Source organism: Chlorocebus sabaeus, chromosome X (genome assembly GCF_047675955.1).
Source record: "Chlorocebus sabaeus isolate Y175 chromosome X, mChlSab1.0.hap1, whole genome shotgun sequence".
Classification (NCBI taxonomy): Eukaryota; Metazoa; Chordata; class Mammalia; order Primates; family Cercopithecidae; genus Chlorocebus; species Chlorocebus sabaeus.
Genome location: NC_132933.1, coordinates 72,026,724 through 72,043,193, shown reverse-complemented (window position 1 = coordinate 72,043,193; position 16,470 = coordinate 72,026,724). Strand labels below are relative to the sequence as shown.

General features: G+C 36.1%; 1 non-coding gene across 1 annotated transcript; it reads left to right on the top strand.

Moving 5' to 3' along the window:
* The first annotated feature begins 1,021 nt into the window (after positions 1-1,021).
* Positions 1,022-1,130, top strand: LOC119621132 (U6 spliceosomal RNA). The gene has a single exon (XR_005237651.1). It is a non-coding gene; the product is annotated as a U6 spliceosomal RNA (small nuclear RNA).
* Positions 1,131-16,470: the final 15,340 nt, after the last annotated feature.

Sequence of the window (16,470 nt, the reverse complement as noted above, 5' to 3'; positions counted from 1 at the left end):
TAGCATGGCTTGGATAAAAGTAGGCAGAGGAATGTGGAAGGACTAGACTGGCTTGTGTCTTCTGGCCTCCATCTTTCTCCTGTGCTGGATGCTTCCTGTCCTTGAATATCAGACTCCGAGTTCTTCAGCTTTTGAACTCTTGGACTTACATCAGTGATTTGCCAGGGACTTTCAGGCCTTCAGCCACAGACTGAAGCCTACACTACTGGCTTCCTTAATTTTGAGGTTTTGTGACTTGGACTGGTTTCCTGGTTCCTCAGCTTGCAGACATCCCAATGTGAGACTTCACCTTGTAATCATGAGTCAATTCTCCTAATCAACTTCCTTTTATATATTCATCTATCCTATTAGTTCTGTCCCTTTAAAGAACCCTGACTAATACACTCTTTGAATATATTGAGGTCTCCAAGGAGCATTGTTTTATGAGTTATTTCTTCAAATATTTACCACATTAAAAATTGAAACTAAGAAAAAATTTAATTGCTTCTTTACTGATTCATTTGAAGTTATCAATGATGGATATATTGCATGTTAATAATATCTTAGTAATATGAAATTAGTCCTGACCTCACAGACCTCCTAAATAAAGTACAGTGTCAGTCTGTTCCAGAAAATGAAAGAGCATAATGAAAGTGCAAACTTGGAAGACAATTTTTGTTTGACTTGTTTTATAATGCCTGAGTCTGAAAAGCTATTATTACATGCTTTAATATCTCAGCAAAGTTTTCTCAATTTTGATGGGCTCATTTCCTCGGTTTGCTATTTATTGCCTTTAACCTAGATAGCAAAGATTTTGTGTCTTACTAAAATAATTCTCTGTGCTTTATGTTGCTTTGATACATTTTTATAAGACATACTATTTTATTTTAACTGTTTTTAAGTGTACAATAGGAAGTCACATTTTTTAACCATATAATTTTTGGGGATATCCATTCCCTCAAGCATTTATTCTTTGTGTTACAATCAATCCATTTACATCCTCTATTTTGAAATGTACAAGTACGTTGTTACTGATTATATTGTGCTTGCTTGGGCAGCATGTATACTAAGATTGGAAAGCTACAGAGAGAATTAGTGTGGTCCCTGTGGAAGGATGACAACTAACAATTCGTGAATTGTTAAATATTTGTAACTTAAAATCTTTTTTAAAAGTTGTTATAGGCCGGCTGCAGTGGCTCAAGCCTGTAATCCCAGCACTTTGGGAGGCCGAGACGGGCGGATCACGAGGTCAGGAGATCGAGACCATCCTGGCTAACACGGTGAAACCCCGTCTCTACTAAAAAAAAAAAAAAAAAAAAAAAATTGCCGGGTGAGGTGGCGGGCGCCTGTAGGAAAGGCCGAGGCAGGAGAATGGCGGGAAGCCGGGAGGCGGAGCTTGCAGTGAGCTGAGATCCGGCCACAGCACTCCAGCCTGGGTGACAGAGCGAGACTCCGTCTCAAAATAATAATAATAATAAAAAGTTATTATAGACTATAGTTACCCTGTTGTGCTATCAAATGGTAGGTCTTATTTATTCTAACTATTTTTTTGTACCCATTAACCATCCCCAGCTTCCCATAGCTCCCAACTACCTTTCCCAGTCTCTGATAACCATCCTTGTACTATGCTTATGAGCTTAATTGTTTTGATTTTTAGATACCACAAATAAGTGAGAACATGCGATGTTTATCTTTTTGTGTCTGGATTACGTCACTTAACATAATGATCTCCAGTTCTGTTCATGTTGTTGCAAATGACAGAATCTCATTCTTTTTTGTGGCTGAATAGCGCTCCATTGTGTGCTTTCTGTTGACTTTATAACATCTTTGTTTATTTTTCTCTTACAGAAAGTGCTAAGTTTCCTTATAATCATGTCTATTTTTATTTTTAAAGTTGGTATTGTCACTTTCAAATAGGAAGACAAATATTATTTCTCAGGCATCCATGATCCTATCTTAAGTGTTCAAATTTCGTGAACACTTTTGATTTTTGCTTTCACAAAGTTGAATCCTTAGATGTAAAATAAACTAAAATAAAATGTGGAGATATGTTTTACATCTAAAACTACCTAACATTTTCAAGAAGGTAAACTCACAAAGGATGTTTCTTTCTTTGTAAAAATAGAAGGGTTAGAAATAATAAAATTTATTTAGTATATTACTGTTAATGAGTTGTATGGGACTAATTATTAGATAAAAATGTTCAGCTCTCCCTAGGTTAAATTTGTATGAATAAAATTTATTAATATAAATATTTTGGAAATCGTGTGCTTAATTAGAAGTCCCTGAAGATTTGTAAATGCTTCCACTTTTCACAATAGATTTTAATCTCGGGGAAAACATTGAAATAGTACTTCAAGGTTATGTTGAGTTTTCCTATATTTATGAGTCCTGAAGGTACTTTGTCTGATGCTAGGCAACAGTATAGAGTATTATTTAAAATGTTTATTTCATCTCAATCTTACTTATTTAATGTGAACCTAGGATCTTCTAGGCCAGTGGTTCTCAACTGGGGGGTTCACATCACTTACCTATGGAATTTTATTATAATAGAGATATTTAGGTCCATTCTCTACTTGATGCTTTACTGGATTTCTTTACTTAATATTTTATATATATTATTAGTATATTCATATTATGTTTTATATTTTATGATATATTATGAATCAGGATTACATTATATCGCAATTTTTTTTCCTCTGGAATAAATGTTTATCCATTTTTATTTATCAAATATAATATTCATTATATTCTTTGAAAATAGACTTAAGCATTATCTTTGTGGACATTTTGTTTAAAACTTTTTGGTTGACTTTATTATCTCATTTTGCATACCACAGAAACAACTATATTTCCCTGTCAGTTACATTATTCATTATAATCTTTCATCAGATATCTCACTCTTGAAAACTGTCAGTAACAAATTAGCCACAGTGACTTTAAGTCACTGTTACTTACAGATAATTTTTGTTTTACTCTGATGCTTTCCTGAAAATTCTGCAATCAGCTACAGTTCAGAATTCTTGTCTTCAACCAAGTAGTATCTCAGAGCCCTGTGGAAAAGGACTGCACCAGATACTTCAAAGTGTTGACACTTCAAAGAATACTCTGGGGTACTTCTGATGACATCCTTTCAGAAATTTAAAACTATATCAGTGTGTTGAGTCAAGATTTTCAGAACTCTTTAGTTGTGAAGCAGATGAGTTCATGAGACTGCTAATCCAAGAAGCAGAGGAACAGGAATTAATTAAATGGAACTGAATAAACTAATGAAGGATGATTGCAAATCATTAGAAAAGCACTGCAAGGAAGTGGGAGAGAATGCTTAATGGATAAATATAAAAGCAGAGTTCTGTTTTAGGGACTGTGAGAAACAGGAGTTTGTGGTAGCACTGATTTTAATGCTCATATAAGTTTCTCTAGTGTCTCCGAGGGCAGGACTAAGGGATAGGAATAGTTGAATTGATCATAATTTTTTTCTAGATTAGGTTTTGATCAGGGTAGCCTCAGAAGAAAGATAAGGAGGAAAAGAAGTTGAAGTAGCTAATGAGAGAATGGTTGACTTCATGTACTATGAAGTCTAGTTTCATATATTTCCCACCTCCACATCCACCTCTGATTGTTTTGAATCAAATCTCAGAATTATATATCACCTGTAAATAGTTATTTATTTCTAAAAGATAAGAACTATATTGAACATATTTGTTAAAATTATGTTAAATATACTGAAATGCCATACAATTATCACACTTAAAAATTCATCACTCCTTGAAATAGGAACGCTTTTACACTGTTGGTGGGAGTGTAAACTAGTTCAACCATTGTGGAAGACAGTGTGGCGATTCCTCAGGGATCTAGAACCAGAAATACCATTTGACCCAGCGATCCCATTACTGGGTAAATACCCAAAGGATTATAAATCATGCTACTATAAAGACACATGCACACATATGTTTATTGCAGCACCATTCACAATAGCAAAGACTTGGAACCAACCCAAATGTCCATCAATGATAGACTGGATTAAGAAAATGTGGCACATATACACCATGGAATACTATGCAGCCATAAAAAAGGATGGGTTCATGTCCTTTGTAGTGACATGGATGAAGCTGGAAACCATCATCCTGAGCAAACTATCGCAAGAACAGAAAACCAAACACTGCATGTTCTCACTCACAGGTGGGAATTGAACAATGAGAACTCTTGGACACAGTGCGGGGAACATCACACACTGGGGCCTGTCATTGGGTGGGGGTATGGGGGAGGGATAGCATTAGGAGGAATACCTAAGGTAAATGACGAGTTGACGGTTGCAGCGAACCAACATGGCACATGTATACATATGTGACAAACCTGCACGTTGTGTACATGCACCCTATAAAGTATAATAAAAAATTCATCACTCCTTAAAATTACCAAATATCCAAAGTTGAATTTCCAGTTATATCATAAATATTATAATATTCTTTTAGCAACTGTTTGTTTGAATCAGGATCCAAATAAGGTACCAACATTAGGACAGGTTGGTAAGCTCTTGTCTGTTTTAATTTGTAAATTTCTTCTCCATTTTCCCCTTTTGTAATGTATTTATTGAAGAAACTAGGTAATTTGTCTTATAAAATTTTCTAAGGACTGAATTTTGATGATTGCATCTCAGAGGTACCATTTACATTTCACTGCCCGCTGCATTGCCCCAAAACAGGTAGTTGGATCCAAAGGCTTGATCAGATTCATGTATGACTTTTTTCAGGAGGGGTAGGAATACTTCATTGGATGGTGTTGTATTCTTCCATCAGGGGCCTATTATATGTGTGGCTGTTTCTTTTTGAGATGTTTGTAGCAGTTGATGTAAAATGTGTAGATGCATTAATTAATTCGGGTTGCAAAATGGTAATATCCTAATTGTAACATTCCTTCTTAATTTATTATCTGGACTACTTCTATAAAGGGAAACTTCACCTGATCAACTATTTAGTTACCATAAGATACATATTATATTCAGGAGAGGCAAGGCAAGTGTTGAGTTTTTTCCTTTACCAAGTTTCAAAATGGTGTTTTTCACTAGCAGCTTCCAATGGTGACCAGTTTATTTACTTAAACCTTCATTATGTTTAGAATGATTGATATGTTTCAGTCCCTGCAGTTATTATCTTTACGGGTGATCAAATTGTTCCTCTTTGACCTGTAGTAGTCTGTTCAAGTTGACTCCTGAGTTTTTTGACCTGGCCCCCAGTAGTCTAATAATAGCTTCTTTATTTCTGATATGACAAGGTGTTCTAGGCTCATCTTGTACATTTTCTGCCCCAAACCTTGAATTTCAGCAAGTAACGCTGCTTCATTTTAGAGGAAATGGTTTTTTCAAGACCACAATCAGGGTACTAGGAGTGCTCTTTGTTTCTGGAAAGATCATTATTTTTAGGTATTTTCAGTTGACAGAGTTAAGAACTTATTTGAAAGATAAAATACTTTATGAGTTCATAATGACACTTAAAATTCAAATCCCAGAACACAAGTTTTAAATTAACCTCTTTGATCTTACATCTGTGTCTGTTTTCTCCAATGTTGTGCATCTCAATTCTCAGTCACCAGGAATGATATAAATAAGCACTGTGTGAATTTCTTTGTCTGTGACTGCATTGTTCGTTTCTCTAGTCCATTTATAAAGGGAGGTTATTCTTCCCATTGTTAAAAGCACTTTTATATGTTAGACACGTTAACTTTTTGTTGAAAACTGTTTTTCCAATTTTGCCATTATTTCTTCTTTGCTTATGGAGCATCTTTTGTCATGCAAATTAAAAATATATAATAAAATTTATCTATCTTTTCTCTTTTTGCTTTTAGATTTCAAGTCATAGTTTGGAAAGTTTTTCCTATTCCTAAGTTATAATGCAATTTACCCAAATATCTTTTCGTATATATATGTTTTCATTTTTTACACTGAAATCTTTTTATCTATGTAAAGTTTGCCTTATTGTATGGTTTGAGGAATAGATAAAATGTTTTCTTTCCCCCATGTGGCTTTTTAGTTATTCTTATGCCAATTATTAAGAGGTTTATATTTTCTTTACTGACTTAAACTGCAGCCTGAATCGAAAGCTGTAGGTGCCCTGTCTATACCCCTTTACCCTTATCACTTCAGTGCATGTCTACAGGACTTCCAATTACCATCAACTTCCTTTCTTTACCTGAGGTGTTTTCTCTTGCTACCAGAACCTGCTTTGCACATACATGGTGGGCTAGAACACTAGCACACCAGTAAAGCAGCCTACAACTAATGACTAATAAAAGTTGATTACAAAATAAGCCTTAGGAGGGATAACCATGAGGCATGTGTTCTGCCCAGAATAACTAGCAGAAGTAAGCTCTAAATACACAAAGAGATAACTTGCTTGATGATAAACCCTTTATTGGCTACCTTTTTTGTTTGTTTGTTTGTTTGTTTGTTTCAATTCCCCACTCTCTTATTGGTATTTCCTAGGATCACTACACAAATAAACTGTACTCTAAATCCCCATTTCAGGAGCTCCTTCTGAGGAAACCCAAACTAAGACACCTACTTTATCATATACTATATTTGCATATTGTAATCAAATTTTATACTATTTTCCATTAGTCTGTATGTTTATTCATGCTCCAATACCATATTGTTTTAGTTATAGAGGCTTTATAATGAGTGTTAAAATCAGGCACTAACAGCTTCTCCTTGCTCTTTTGTCTCAGGGTTTCTCTAGTTATGCTTCAATTGTTTGTTTGTTTTCTGTGAACTTTGTTTACTTTTTCTAGCTTCAGGAAAAAAAGAACTAACAGCATTATATTGAGAATGCATTAAATTAATGATTTTCAAGTAATTGAATTATTATGATTTTCTTTCTTCCTAACCATATTAGTCAGCTTGGGCTGCTATAACAAATACCAGACACTGAGTGGCTTAAGCAACAGACATGTATTTCTCACAGTTCTGGAGACTGGGAAGTCTAAAATCAAAGTGGCAGCTGATTCAGTTACTAGTGAGGGCCATCTTCCTGATCTGCAGGAACTGCCTTCTCTGTGTGTTCTCATTTAGTGTAGGGAGTTTCCTCTTCTTATAAAGCTGCTGCTCATTCCATCATGAGGGCTCTACCATTATGATCCTATGGTACTCTAATTACTTCCCAAAGACCCCATCTCTAAAAACCATTACATTTGGGATTTGGGCTTTGACTATGAATTTTGGGGGAAGACAATTTAGTCCATAGCATTCTGCCCCTAGTCTTCCAAAATTTACATTTATGTCTTTCTCACATGCAAAATGCATTCATTCCGTGCTAACAATCCCAGAAGTCTTAACTCATTCCTGTATCATCTCTAAAGTCCAAAGTCTCATCTAAATATCACCTAAATCAGTTATGGGTAAAATTTAAGGTACAAGGGATTCTGAGGCATAATTTCCCTCTAGCTGTGAGCCTGCAAAACTAAACAATTTATGTGCTTTCAAAATAAGTGGTGAGACAGGCATGGGATAGACATTCCCATTTCAAAGGGAGATGTGGGAAGAAAGAAAGGCATGTTGGGTTCCAAGCCCAAAATTTAACAGTGTAAGTTCTATTAGATCTTAAGGCTTGAGAGTAATCCTCCCTGGTTGAATGTTTTGCCTTCCAGACTCACCAGGGCTGTAGTCCTGCTTACCAGGCTCTGCTCAGTAGAGGTCATGCTCCCAAGGTTCTGGGTTACCACAACCCCAAGGCTCCACAAGGTGGTCCTGACCCCAGATTTATCTCAGTTGTCAAACTTACTTGAACAAAATTATGCAAAGTAGTTACCTGATTTAAAAAGAGTTCCTTTGTTTTAGTTTATTTCCCCTTTGTAATTTCTAATTTTGTGTATTTGAGCTTTCTCTCTTTCATATTTGATTTGATTCACTGTGTCATGTGCTAGCATATTTTGTGACTTTCTAAAAAGAATTACATTTAGGATTTCTTTATTATTTCTACCATTTTAATTCTAACTCATTGATTTCTGCTTTACATTAGTTAAGTTTTTCCATTTCCTCTTAGTTTAATTTGTTGTTGTTTTCTAGCTTTCCTTTTAACTTTTATTTCCAATTTAGTGGTACATGTACGTTTGTTATATAGGTAAATTGTATGTTCCGGGGGTTTGATGTACAAATTATTGCATCACTCAGGTAATCAGCAGAGTACCTGATAAGTAGTTTTTCAATCATCTCTCCTCTTACTCTCCACCCTCAAGTAGGCCCATGTCTGTTGTTGCCTTCTTTATGTAAATATGTACTGAATGTTAAGCTCCCCCTAGTAAGTGAGAATATGAAGTATTTTGTTTTCTGTTTCTGCATTAGTTCACTTAGGATAATGGACTCCAGCTCCATCCATGTCGCTGTAACAGAAATGATCTTATCTTTTTTATGGCTGCATAGTATTCCATAATGTATGTGTACCACATTTTCTTCATCTAGTCTACCACTGATGGACACTTAGGCAGATTCCATGTCTTTGCTATTGCGAATAGTGCTGCAATGAACATAAGCGTACATTTGTCTTTATTGTAGGACAATTTATATTCCTTTGAGTATATACCCAATAATGGAATTGTGGGGTTTAATAATAATTATGTTTTAAGTTCTTTGAGAAATCGCCAAACTGCTTTCCACAGTAGCTGAACTCATTTACATTTCCACCAGAAGTGTACAAGCTTTTGGAATCTGAGTGCTCCTGTGTTTCGTGTGTATATATTTAGGCTAGTTAGGTCTTCTTGTTACATAATGTCTTTCTTTGTATTCTTTGATCTTTGCTGATTTAAAGTCTGTTTTGTCTCAAATTAGAATAGCAACCCCTGCTTTTTTCTGTTTTCCATTTTCTTGTTGGATTTTTCTTCATCCCTTTACTTTGAGCCTATGGGTGTCATTGCATGTATGATGGGTCTCTTGAAGACACCATACTGTTGGTTCTTGCTTTTTTGTCCAACTTGCTACTCTGTGCCTTTCATTTGGGACTTTTAGATCATTTACATTCAAAGTTAGCATAGATATATGTGAATTGATCCTGCCAGTCTATTTTTAGCTGGTTATTATGCATACTTGTTTGTGTGACTGCCTTATAGTTTCAATGAACTATGTACTTAAGTATATTTTTGTAGTGGCTAGAAACAGCCTTTCTTTTCCATATTTAGCACTTCCTTCAGGACCTCTTGTAAAGTATGTCTGGTGGTAACAAATTTCCTTTATATTTGTTTGCCTAGAAATGATTTTGTTTCTCCTTTGCTTATAAATCTTAGTTTGGTGGATATAAGATCCTTGATTGAAAGTGGTTTTCTTTAAGAATACGGAATATAGGATTCTAATCTCTTCTGGCTTATAGTGTTTCTACTGAAAAGTCTGCTGTTAGCGTGAGAAGTTTCCTTTGTAGTAGACCTTCCCTTTCTTTCTAGCTGCCTTTAACATTTTTTTCTTTCATTTTGGCCTTAGAGAATCTGTTTACTGTTACTATGTGTCTTGGGAATGGTCTTCTTATGTAGTATTTCACAGGAATCTCTGCATTTCCTGAATTTAAGTGTTGTCCTCTCTAATGAGGTTGGAGAAGATTTCATGAACGATATCCTGAAATATATTTTTCAAGTTGCTTGCTTTCTCTCCCCCTCTTTCAGGTACACCAATGAGTCATAGAAATGGTCATGTTACACAGTCTCATATTTCTCAGAGGTTTTATACATTCTTCTTTATTTTTCTTTATTTTTGTCTAAGTTATTTTAGAAAACGGGTCTTTGAACTCTGAGATACTTTCCTTGCATTTGCTGATTCTGCCATTAATACTTGTGATTGTATTCTGAAATTCTTGAAGTGAGTTTTTAAGCTCTATAGGATGAGTTTGGTTTGTTCTTAAAACAACCATTTTGCCTTTTATCTGCTATATTATTTTACTGTATTCCTTAGAATTATTCGTTTGGGTTTTGACTTTATCCTGAATCTTGATCATCTTTGTTTCTATTTATATTCTTACTATTATTTGTGTCATTTCAGCTTGGTTAAGAACCATCGTTGGGTTACTAGTGCAGTTGTTTGGATTTCAGAAGACACTCTGGCTTCTTGAATTGCCAGTGTTCTCCCACTAGTACTTTCTCATTTTTGTGGGCTAATGTTCCTTCAGTCTTTGAAGTTGCTGTCCTTTTTTTTTTTTTTTAAATCTTATTTAGTGTCCTTGGACGTTTGATTGTGGTATAAGATGTGTTTAGTCAACTGGCTTCATTCATGCAAAATTTTAGGGAACGAAGGCTCAGCTCAGAACTCCTGGGCTGTGTGCTCTAACTCTGGAGGCCTGGTATTGGGATACCAGCTTTGTTCTCTGGCTTTTCAGGTTAGTGGCCTGCTGCACTGGCGGGGCCAAGGTGTTCCTGGACTGCTGGTTACAATGCTCTAATGGGTGGTATCAACCAAAATGCTTAATTGGGCAGTGCCAGTGGGATCTGTGCTCATATGCATGTGCCAGCAAGAGCAATGTGGTAGGGTGCATGCTTGTCATCTGTGCTGGTGGGTATGGTGGTGCTGGCCTCCATGTGGGCATTCACAGTGATGGCAGTGGTGGTTCAACACATGGTGGGTAGGGGCCCTAGCATAGTGCATGTGTTCACCCTGGTGATGGTGTCATCTTGGTGTAGGGAGCTAGTGGGTTCAGGTTTGGTGCTCTCCATGCACTCATTCATGCTGGTGGCAGTGGTGGTACAGGGTGGGGTGAAGGGCCCCTGGGTTCCGTGTGCAGATTCATACTAGTAGCAGTGTCAGTGTGGGGGTGAGGCACTGATGGTCATGGGGTTGGAGCTCTCCAGTAGTCAGGCACACTCTGCCAGCACAGGAGCTATAATGCAGGCCCTCAGGAGGCGCCCAGGCTGGGTATCCGAGGCTGCACTGCAAGCAACCTTGCTCAGGCTGGGGCCTTAAGAGAGGCCAGCAGTCAGGGTTGTGCACAGGTTGGACCTACCACATCTCATGTACAAGATTTTCCTGCTTTGTTCAAGCCCAACAGTTCCCCTGAGGCTAAAGTCTCTGAGGGGAACAAGACTAGTTTTAGGGGATGGGCGTCCCTAGCCATGCTCCACTACAGATGCTCCCACACCAAGACCCTTGGATTCTACATCAGCTGGAGTTCTGCCCCTACCACCTCCTTAAGTGAATCTTCCTGCCAGCTCTAGTGTCTGTGGGGGTTGTGGGATCTCCGGCTGTCAAGATTCTAGATATCCATGGGGAGAATCTGTCATTTCTTGCCTGCTCAACTCACCCCTTCCCCAGGAGTCACTGAGGGCCAGGAATGAGTCCTGATGTGTTCTAGCCCCATGCAGGATTTCTAGCTTCTTCACCCTTTAGACCAACACTTGTGTCTTTCTTTCATCCACTTTTAATGCCTTCCCTCCAAAGGTCTGCTTAGGATGTGCCAGTCTTTCTGTTGTTCTTCCAGATGTTTCTCCTGGTTGTATCTAGTCAGCTACCTTGTGTCTCTTTTCTATCTCTTTGAAAGGTGTTTAATTAATTTATTTTTAATTTTTATTGATGTTGGTGTTTTTATATAGATATTTAATATTATAAAATTTCATCTGATATCTGGTTAGCCATATAACGTAAGGTTCGATGTTTCATGTTTTCCTTATTATTATTTTTAATATGTCATTTTACTTTCTATTTCCCACTTGACTAAAAGGTTGTTTAGTACTATGTTTTGTCTTAATTTTCTAGGTAGAAAAACCATTTTTTTGGTGGTGGGAGGACTGTTAATTTCTTGTTTTATTGCATTATAGTCAAAGAATGCAGTTTGTATAATATTTATTCTTAGACATTTATTGAGATTTTCTTTGGGGCTAAAATATGGGTAGTTTTGTGAATGACTTATGGTCATTTAAAAAGAAAGTACAGTTTCTATGAGTGTGGTTTATGAGTTGAAGTTACATTACATATATTTTATTGGTTATCCTGTTTAGTTCTTCTGTATTGTTACTATATTTTCCACTTGATTTGTACTGAACAGAATGAGGTGTGTTAAAGTCCTCTATTATTAATTCTTATTTCTGTTACTTCCTGTATCCCTTATAATTTCTGTTTTATTAAATTGTTGCTCTTATTGTGTATACAAATAATAATAGTAGTAATAATAAAGATAACTATCATAACATTGTGAATTTTAGTTAGATTTTAAAGCATCCTTGTTCTTTTTGAGGCTTTTCGTTCTGAATTAGGTATCAAAATTGTGAGTCTTGCTTTGTTGTTATTTTATTTCTATTTACCTGATATTATTCTATATGTCCTTATTTGTTGTTTTCTGCCTTTCCCTCTCTATCCTTTCCTTGTGGTGTTCCAATTTGGTGTATATAGATTGAAATAATCCTACAGCTCACTGATACTCTGTTCATTTTTAAAAGCTTTTTTCTCTATGTTTTATTTTTATAGTTTCTATAGCTGTGTAATTAAGGTTTTACTGGGTTTTCCCTCCCTGCACTTCAGCTTGGAAACACTGAAGGCTGTATGCTGTATTTGTCAAAACTCCTAGAACTCTACACCATAAACAAATAACTTTTTTGTATATAAATTTTAGGGGAAATTATAGGACTCATCTTATTTGTTTTCCTTCTCTGAGGAATCATGGTCTTTTGTTGCCTGATGCCTCAAATCTTGGAAACTATTGTTTAATACACTCTGATTATCGATTTAGTGTTTCCTGTAGGAGAGTAAATCTCCTTTCTGTTACTTCATCTTGGCCCACAATGGAAATTCTCTATGTACATTTCAAAATCAACTTGATGGTATCTGCAAAACCATGCTGGAATTTTGATCAATTGCATTGAATCTAAAGATCAGTTTGGGAAAATTGACATCTTACCACCAGTATTGAGTCTCCCAATATATAAACTTCTTAAAGCTATCCTTTTATTTATATCTTCTTAGATTTCTTTCAAGTCTTTTGTAGTTTTCAACATATATATAAATGTATATATATATATAAAATACAACATGCATGTGTGTGTGTATATATATGTTTGTGTATACGTATGCACACACACACATTCTGCACACATGTTTAAAAGGTTTATTCCCAAGTAGTTCATTTTTTGGATAATTCTCTATTGTACTGTGCTTAAGGAAAGAAACTGGATTTAGAAGGCTAAATCCTGTATGATTGTTTTTATTTGATATTTTGGAAAGGCTAACTATAGTGATGGAGAACAGATCTGACAAGGGCTAAGGGTGGATAGAGAATTTGACCATAAAAAAGTAACACAGGGAAAAGTTTTGGTAGGTTATTTAACTGTTCAGTACCTTGGCTGTGGTGGTGGTTCCATGATTCCCTGCATTTGTCACAGCGCATAGAAAAATATACCAAAAAGAAAAAAAGTCTATGTCAATTTAAAAAAAAAAAAAGAACCTCTCTGGTGTCTCTGGTGAACATTTGTTTCAGCAGACCATCAATACAGTTAGGTTCATACTGTAAGTTCTGCCTCACACATTTTGGAAAGTGGTGTCAACATTCAGTTTAGTAATAAAAGCTTTTGCTTATGCCAATTTGGGTTTCTATCACATTTGTGCAGCTTTGAAATAACCCCAGACTTTTTGCAGGTTTATAAACAGTATTAGAAGAACCTCGCTTCAGCTCTCTCCCCTCCCACTCTCTTCAGACTGAAGGATTTTCTTTTCCTGGTTCTCTGGCCAGAAAGACATTATTTCTCTCAGAGTTTTAGCTTCCTGAGATGCTGTTGGGCTGTTCTGCAAATGGGGCTCCCCACATGAGTCAAAGTTACAATATAAAAGGAAAAAAAAAAAAATGGAATGACTCCCTATGTATGGATTATTTATTCACTTTGACACTTCCCAGTCTGCCTGCTTTTGTTTACTTTCTAGGGTCTTCATAAAGTTTCTTTTTGTTGTTGTTTCAAATTTTTTACTTATAGTCAGCACGTGAAACAGGATGTATTGGGCTTATGTTTAAAAATTCTTCTTTGTGACTCCTTTCATGTGAATGTAGGATTTTATTTGCCATCTCCTATATATGTCACTTTCTCTTAAATATTTCTTGTCCCTTTTTTACTCAGAAGTTGTTTACTTAGCTTCTGACTTTCTCTTTAAAAACTAGAGTTCTTCAATGAGAACACATGGACACAGGGAAGGGAACATCACACACCACGGCCTGTTGGGGGTGGGGGCTAGAGGAGGGATAGCATTGGGAGAAATACCTAATGTAGATGATGGATTGAAGGGTGCAGCAAACCACATGGCATGTGTATACCTCTATAACAAACGTACATGTTCTGCACATGTATCCCAGAACTCAAGGTATAATAAAAAAAGGAAAAAAAAAAAAGAAAATAAACTGGAGTTCTTCTAATGCTTATAGATTTAATTTTTTTTTTATAGTATTAAGAACCCTCTGACTTTTCAAAGCCTGTAGTTATTTGAAACAGTATGCAGAAAATTACATAGGTCATAAAGCACTGACTTTTATATAAGGCAAGAATGTATTAAGAATTATGTTATTTGATATAAGAATCAGTGATGTATTTACTAAGATTTTCCTAAAGTTAAACTGTGCATCTAAGCCACATAAGTGCTTAGTAAGTTATGATGGCACTGAAATAAATATTTAAGATTATTTTTACCCTGAAAACACAGTGATTTCTAATTTTCATTGAAAACTTAAAAATCGGTAAAGTAAAAATCTTCCTCCTCTTTACCTTCTATTTCTCAATATCAATTATGTGTTTCTTCTAATTTTGAATTGATTTTTGAAATGCTTTTGATTAATTTATAATTCCTTTCTGAGTTTTATTGTCTCCTTTTTGTGAGTTCTCTGTCTTATTTGTATTTTATATTTTCCATAATTTCCTAAATGTATTTTATCTTATCTTGAAATATTAGATTATAATTTTAATCTATTTTGTGGGAATGCTTTTCTGATATACTTTTTTTCTATCAGTTCTTATTCTGTTTTTCATATTCACTCTTTATTTCTCTCTAACTATCTTGTATGAGATTCAACCACAATACTTTTCTGTTGCTTGTTTTAACATGCCATTGTTTTTTGGCTTTCGATAGGAAGGGTGGGTAACAAGAGCTTTTCTAGCTTCATAGCTGTAGAGTTCCTTCTGTTTTCACAAAATTATTTTCAAAAATGGCCTTTTCTTTGAAAGCTTCTGCTTCATTAGCCCCAATTTAGTTTAGACTTTCTCTCTTTTGTTCAATTTGGAGATTCTTCTGTCTTTGGAATATCTCCTGGTCAATTTTGGGGATTTTACTCAATGTGGGCCTTGTCCTGGATGGGAGTTTCAGATGATTACTTTCAAGAATTGTTAGGGCGCAGACTGTTTCAACTTCTTTAACCTTTTTACGGATCACTTAACTCACCTGAAAATTGGAAGCATTCCCAGTCTCAGCTGCTATTCTCAAATTAGTTTACTAAAATTTCCAGTGAGTAACTGTTTGCTGCTTTGGGGCTTTCTGGTTCTCATACGTGTTAGCTGCTGTGTCACTTCCTGCTATGGTTTGGACATTTGACCTTCCGAACCTCATGTGGAGATTTGATTCCCAATATTGGAGGTAAGACCGAATGGGAGTTGTTTGGGTCATGAAGGCAAATCCCACCTAAATAGATTAAAGGACCTCAGGGTTGAAGGGAAACCAGATGAGTGAGTTTTTGCCCTATTAGTTTCTTGGAGAGCTGGTTGTTAAAAAGTGCCTGGCATCCTCCCTCCCTTCTCTTGCTCTCACTTCCCACCACGTGATCTCTACACACCTGCTCCCCTTTGCCTTCCACCACGAGTGGAGGCAGCCTGAGGCTCTCACCAGATGCCAGGACCATATTTCTTGTACAATCTGCAAAACCATGAGCCAAATAAACTTATTTTCATTATAAATTACTCAGTTTTAGGTCTTCCTTTATATCAACACAAACAGACTATTAGTTCCTGGGAGAGCTGATTTTTAAAAAGGACCTGATCACTCCCTCCCGTCTCTCTCACTTCTGTTAAAAGAAAACTTCAGACAAGTTAAAATTAATAGAGTTTAATTGAGTGAAGAAAAGAAACAATTCACAAATCAGGCGGCCTCCAGAATCACAGCAGATTCAGAGAGATTCCAGGGTGCCTCGTGGTCAGAACAAGTTTATAGACAAAAAAGTAAAGTGATGTACAGAAATCAGAAGTGAGGTACAGAAACAGTGAGATTGGTTACAGCTCGGCATTTGCCCTACTTGAACGCAGTTTAAACACTCAGCAGTCTATGAGTGATTGAAGCATGGCCACTGGGATTGGCCAACACTCAGCTATTATAACAGATCCCTACTGTTCGTTAAGTTTTCAATTTTGTCTGCTTATAAGCTGGGTTATGGTTCATCCACGAGCACTCAAATATAGAAGTATAGAGCCCTTCTCAGGCCATATTTAGTTCCCTTTAACAATCCCCTGCTTTTGGTCAATTTATAGAGATTGACCAAAAGTTTACGCATTGACGCCACTCTCTGCCACCAT